Below are 6,769 nucleotides of genomic sequence, written 5' to 3'. Positions count from 1 at the left end.
GCCCTGTTTTCAGCCATCTTGGAGTCTCTCACCGCCTTATCAAACTCCTTATCTAGGGCTTTTTGTCTATGCCTGGCCTGCCTATCCTCTGCCCTAGAGGGTCTTTTAGGGGCTAGGGTCCTAGCTATGATCCTAGCTGCTGTCTCCAGCCCAGTAGACCTGGACTTAGTTGATCCCCTTGCAGCTCTCGCCCTACTCTGCTGAGAAGCTGACAATTCTTGGCCAGCTCCCCTGGCGGCCATTTTAAGCCTGCCAAAAATAATTGTCACTGACAGGGAGAGAGAAAAGGAAAAAGGGGGCAAAAGAAAAATAAAAACAACATTTATTTGATCTAAAGCTATCTGCTTTGGTCACGGCAGCTGTCACCACTTCAGGAGGCTAGTGTGACCCAGAAGTGGTGAGCTCCGCACAGCTCTGCAATTTAAGGCAAGAGTCAAAGCAAAAAGGGGAAAAAATGGCTGAGTCTTTAAAATTGCTACAAGCCTGACAGATCAGAGGCTTGCAAGCCAGTGCTGGCTGCACCGCAATCAATTTGGCAGTCTCACGAGTCTCACAGCTGCCACGGTGCCCTGGTGACTGGACAGGGGGTCAGGATTCAATCCAGATGGCCAGTACCCCCCAAGGGACAATCCTGGAGATGAACTGTAGAATTGTCCAGAAACAACTGAAATAGCCGCCGATGCTGAAAAGGGACAGAAGCACCTCGCATTTTTCGCGGCTAGCACAGATCAATAAGAACGGACCGGGAGAAAATGAGTTGAATAAGACACTGACTCCCCGCCCCAGCCCAGGCCACATGGGCTGGGGGGGGGGAGCCCAGGCTCTCAGGGGCACCTCCAACCAAATTTACAATCACAATTCCAAAAACCAGCCTAGCAGCAAAGAATTTTTTAAAAGGCAATCAAAAAAATGTGAAAAACAAAAGTGCTAACTGGCACTGTCAAACCTGCTCTAAGCCTCTTGAAGAAAAGAAAAACTCAATCCAGGGGGTGAAGATTCTTCTACAATCTGAACTATTCAGAGCCCTTAAAGGGTGGTCTGAACACACTGAGACCGAGTGAAGAACTGGGGACTGTTACCAGGGGGTGTGTCCTCAGTTTTTCAACTCGGTCTGCAGAGCTATAAGACTAGAGACTACCCATCCTGGATTCTCCCTTCGGCTCAGTGGAGAATCTTATAAATATTTGTGCAGTGGTAGAGTGTCATTTGGAATGCAGATGGATTTAACACATTTTTTATATATTTCGGAATCTTGAAATGCCAAATAATCTATGCTTTATCTTCATTTATTCTAAAGGTTTGTATTGGAGGATTGGTCTCCATCAATTGAGATTATGAAAGGCATTCAGAAAAGTGATCCATTTTACTTACTGTGTTATGTATTTAATTGTGTTTAGATGTTTTTCAATTAAATTGCAAGATATCTTTAAAATCTTTAATACAAATAATTGCATAATTTTTTTCAATAAGTAAGTTCAGCAGTTGCAAAATTCCAACCAGGCTTGAAGAGTTTATTCATTTATTTCATTGCAGCTCCAAAATGATCTGGCAAGCATCCCTCCTCTCCAGTTTTATAATTAAAAATGCAAAGAATTTTTGCTACACTGATTTGCTCTTTGGTCATTAAGAGGCTTCAAGCCTTAGAATTGTATCTGGCACAAGGCCTGGCATATTTATTGTTACTTATAAATTAGACACTTGTGTAGGAATGCAATTTTTATGTAGGCTTTGCCTAAATGACCCTAATAATAGATGACCAAATAGGGGTGTTATAGGCTTGCTAAATAATTATACTGCACCACAGCTCCTAGTGAAACTAACAATAAGGGAGAAAGCTGCTAACAAATCACACTAAAAACAGCACCTTGTCAAAACTTTCCACAAACAAAAGCATATAAAAATGACAAATGTGAAATCAGGAAACCATAATTGATGATGTACTGCTGGAAGCCTAAAAATATACTCTTTCTTTATGTATTATATTACAGAACTAATTTTGGTTTGATGTACATGAATTATAAAGGTTCCTGGACTTATGGTAGCAGCCTTTAAGTATCTTTTTTTCTCTATTTAATCAAACACTTTTGACTATACACTATGTAATGAAAACAGCATGTTTCATCACTAAAGACAGATATTTCCTGATAATTCTCAATAAATTTACAATCCTTATGAGAGCTACAAAGTCTATATTATATTAAATAAGGTAAAGAGCAGAAATGCTAATTCCAAATGCATTATCCCAATTTATTATTTATCACATTTTATATTATATCACATTATTTGTTAAAGCCCCAAATCTAATCCTAAAAGGTTATATTTCTTTTTTTTGTATCTTATAAAAAATAAAAGTACCCTAACACCAATACTGAATTAGTATAAAGCCAAACAGAAGAATGTAATACAAAGAATACTTCTGTAGATCTGAAAAAATGTGTTTAATGCTAAAAATGAGGAACATTTTAAAGATATCACCACCATCTTATTAATATCCATCTTAGTTCAGAAAACAGATGAGGATGCACATTTATGGTTTATAAAATATCGGTTGGCTTTCATAGAGATATAATTGAAATTGTCCAATCTGCTGAAATAAAAGAATCTACCTTCTTGTTCCTGAGCAGTAAATTTAATTGCTAATTTGGGACAATAAGTTTAGCGTTGAGAAAGTGACCATTTTTACCTATGAAGAAGAGTTTTCTGGTTTCTGAGAAAATACACTTCTTCTCCAACATTATATCTGATCAGCTGATAATCAGAGATATTTAATATTTAGTATTTATTTGATATGTCAATCGCTTACAAGTTACAAGTATAAGAATAAACATAGTTTTGAATACATGAGATAGATATTTATAAGAAAAATAAAAAGAAACAATAGGACAGGGACAGTAGGCACGATTGGTGCGCTTATGCACATCCCCTAATATGATATGATCAAGCTCTGCACGGAGATTAAGTCCCTCCAAGAGAAAGAGCATGGCCAAGGCAGAGGAAAAAAAATGGGATGTTGGGTTTGGGTGGGTTTTGTTTTGGAAACATCCTTCTCCCCACTCCCGCCAGACCTCCTCAGGGTGGGCCTAGACTCTCTCACAGTCCAACGAGAAAGACGTTGACAGGTAACTATACCAACATCCCTTCTCCATTAGACTGCTGTGAGAGTCTAGTGTGGGACTTAGCAAAGCCGGCATGTCCCTGGGAGGGTTAGGTCTGGTCCTCATCCATCTGCTCCGATACAACTCATTGGAGCACCCATCTGCCAAAGGCCTCATCCACAGAGGCGAAAGAGTCCAGACGGTAATGACGGATAAACAGGGAAGGAGATGACCAGGTGGAAGCCTGGCAAATCTCCTCAATAGATGCTTGAGTAGCCCAAGTTACTGCTGTGGCTGCACTCCTTGTGGAGTGAGCCATAAGTCTACTGGGCACAGGGAGTCCCCGAGTCTCGTAAGCCGATGCTATGCAGGATCAAATCTACCTGCCCATCGTAGAAGGGGAAATCTTTTTTTCTAACGAGGCCAGTTGAAAGGAAACAAAATGAGATTCTGTCTTTCAGAACGAAGAAGTCCTTTTAACATAAATCTGCAATGCCCTGCGAACATCCAGAGCATGCTATTTCTTCTCAGGTTCATGAGTCGGGTTAGGACAAAAATCTGGTAATACCAGTTCCTGCGGTCTGTGAAACAATTAACTTTCGGAACAAAGGTGGGATCTAGTCTAAGGACCACCCTGTTATGGTGAAAGATGCAAAGATCTGCCCTGACAGAGAGCACTGCCAGTTCCGAAACCCTTCTAGCCAACGTGATGGCCACCAAGAAGGTCACCTTAATAGTCATGAAACGCAGGTTCTAAGTGGCTCGAAGGGTGTTCCTGTATCTGCAGTACTTTGGACGGGTCCCAAGTAGGATACCTGTGGACTACTGGAGGACATAGATTCAATGCCTCTCTGAGAAATACACAGTTTAGAGGATGGTGAGAAATAGACAAGACAGAAGAGAAAGCTGCTACCTGTCTGAGAAGAGTATTAGGCGACAGCCCTTTGTCCAACCCATCCTGCAGAAATTCAAGAATGTACCCAATAGTGGTCTCCATGGCGAACAATTAGTCTTATTACACCAAGTGCAAAAATTCCTCCAAGCTACATCATAAATGCGGTTGGTAGATGCTTTTCTAGATGCCTGTATAGTATCTATGATTCTAGCAAAAAAACTGCCCTTAGTTAACGATCCCCGCTCAATCTCCATATGGCTAACTGAAGCCATTGGGGCTCTATATGCAGCAGTGCCCCTTGGCTGAAGGAAATCTTGGATGGGGAAATCCTCCATGGGGGAGTCACTGATAGGTTCACCAGATCCATGATCTTCTGACCAATGAGAGGCCAGAAGTAAGATCTCCGCCCTCTCCGCCAACAATTTCCTGATTACAAGCAGAATGAGAGGAAGAAGAGGAAAAGCATACATTAGACTTTCTGGCCATTGGCACCGGTGCATTGATCCCCTCCGCCCTCGGTGTGTAGAACCTGGTGAAATACCTGGGGAGTTGAGCATTGTCTGGGGAAGCAAAAAGGTCCACAACTGGGGCTCCAAAAATTCCAGTCATCTCCCTGAATAAATCCGGATGGAGACACCATTTGGAGTGGTCTATCTTGGCCTTGCTCAGCAATCTGCCTGTACATTGTTGACCCCCGAAATGTGCTCCGCCCTCAGAGATAGGTGTCTCTCTGCCAAAAGGTCTAACCTCTCTGCTTCCTGCAAAAGGGCCCTGGACCTGGATCTCCTTTGATGGTTGATGTGTGCCTTGGCTGCCACATTGTCCGTCATTATATGTACACAGTTCCCAACTACACTGTCCCAAAACTGCTTGAGGGCCAGATGGATAGTCCTGAGCTCCAGCCAATTGATGGGGCGCATGCTCTCCAGCTGAAGCCACCACCCCTGAGCCATCTCTGACTGAAGATGGGCTCCCCAGCTGTACAGGCTGGCGTCTGTGGTGATAACCACTTGGCTGGGCTCCTTGAAGAGCTGACCCACTGTGATGCTTGGAGACAGCCACCACCAGAAAGACCTGAGAACTGCTCGGGGAACCAACACCTTGATGGCCAAATGGCTTTTACCTGCCTGTTGATAGGGAAGGAGGAACCATTGTAACACACATGCTTGAGGTCTCGCCTGTGGAACGATGGATACGCATGATAACATCTTGCCCAAAAGTTGAGATAGAAGAGACAAGGGCACAGTTTGATGCTGTCTGATCTGATTGGCCAGCAACTGCAAGCTCTGCTGATGGTCTGGAGATAGGAAGACCTCGCAGGCTACCATGTCTATTACTGCTCCCAAGTGTAGAAGACGGTTGGTGGGTTCAAATGACTCTTGTTGATGTTTATTGAGAACCCATGCGACTGCAGCACCTGCAAAGTAATTTAGAGATCTCTCCTGGCAGTGACTTCTGAGGAAGATTGAATTAAAATATCATCGAAGTAACATTGAACTCTCAATGGCTGGGCTTGCAATGGAGCCGCCAGAGCCACCAGAATCTTGGTGAACACTCTGGGGGCCAAAGAAAGCCCAAATGGTAAGGCCCTATATTGACAGTGTCTTCCGTTGTAACAAAAACAGAGAAATGAAATGTCCAAATTGGCATATGGAGGTAAGCCTCTGTCAAGTCAATGGAAGTGAGGAAGTCACCCTCCCGAACGCTCTCTAAGATAGTTTGGAGTGACTGCATTTTAAAACGCTGGTAAAGGATATAGTTATTCATACATTTGAGGTCTAAGATAGCCCTCCAAACCTCCGAGGTCTTGGGGATGACAAACAATCAGGAATAGAATCCCTGCCCTTGCTAATCTTCTGAAACCACCTGTATAGCATGAATATCCACTAAGTGTTTAATGGCAGGTTCCATGAGGACCCTTCTAGCATTGTCCCTAGAAATGGGGCAGCTAACAAAAAACCTCAGAGGGGAGGAAAGGAACTCGAGGCAAAGTCCTGACCTCACAGGTTACAGAACTCAGGCATCAGATGTTGTGTCCCCCATTGAGTGGCAAAGAGAAACAAACGGCCACTGATGGGGGAGTCAGATGCAGTTACTTGGAACGCCGTACAAATGACTTCCTCCCGCTCGAAAGGGCCGCCTGCTCTGTGAGGGAGGAAATTGTCTACCTGACCATTCCTGGTGTTGATCTGGCTGAGCTGGGAAGAACCTCTGGGAGCATGCAAACCTGGCTGGTCTCATTTCAGATCTCTTGAATGTCGAGGGAAGAATCTTCCGTTTGTCCCAGGTCTCCACTAAATAGGGTTTCAAAGCATCTCCAAACAGCCAGGGCTGAAGCCACATTCCACTACCTCCGGGCGTACGTCTGCCAGTTGAAGAGCCATAAAAGCCTCTGCACAGTGACAGAGATAGCCATGGCCTTGGTGGCAAATTTAGCCGAATCAAGAGTAGCATCAGTGGTGAACTCTGTGTCAGCTATAATTTTGCTCAGATCCTGATGCATCCTGATGTTAGACAGCGGCACTTGCTCCTGTAATTGTTTTAACCAACACAGCAACACCCACATGAAAAAAGCTGCTGCTGTAGAAGCATGGACTGCCCATGCTAAAGCCTGGTGGGACCTTTGCAGGATATTTTTTGAGTGTTTATCCTCCCCCTTCAACGCATCCTCTGGTTCCGTGAGGGTTGTTGAGGTATTCCCCATTAGGAGGATGAGCACACTCAGGGAAACGTAGTGAGAGTGGTGTTGAATAACACACAACCAGCATACAGGTACACT

This window comes from Pseudonaja textilis, chromosome Z (genome assembly GCF_049901715.1).
Source record: "Pseudonaja textilis isolate UNSWEBS1 chromosome Z, rPseTex1.2, whole genome shotgun sequence".
Classification (NCBI taxonomy): Eukaryota; Metazoa; Chordata; class Lepidosauria; order Squamata; family Elapidae; genus Pseudonaja; species Pseudonaja textilis.
The sequence above is the reverse complement of the archived record's forward strand: the minus strand, read 5'-3'. Positions refer to the sequence as shown.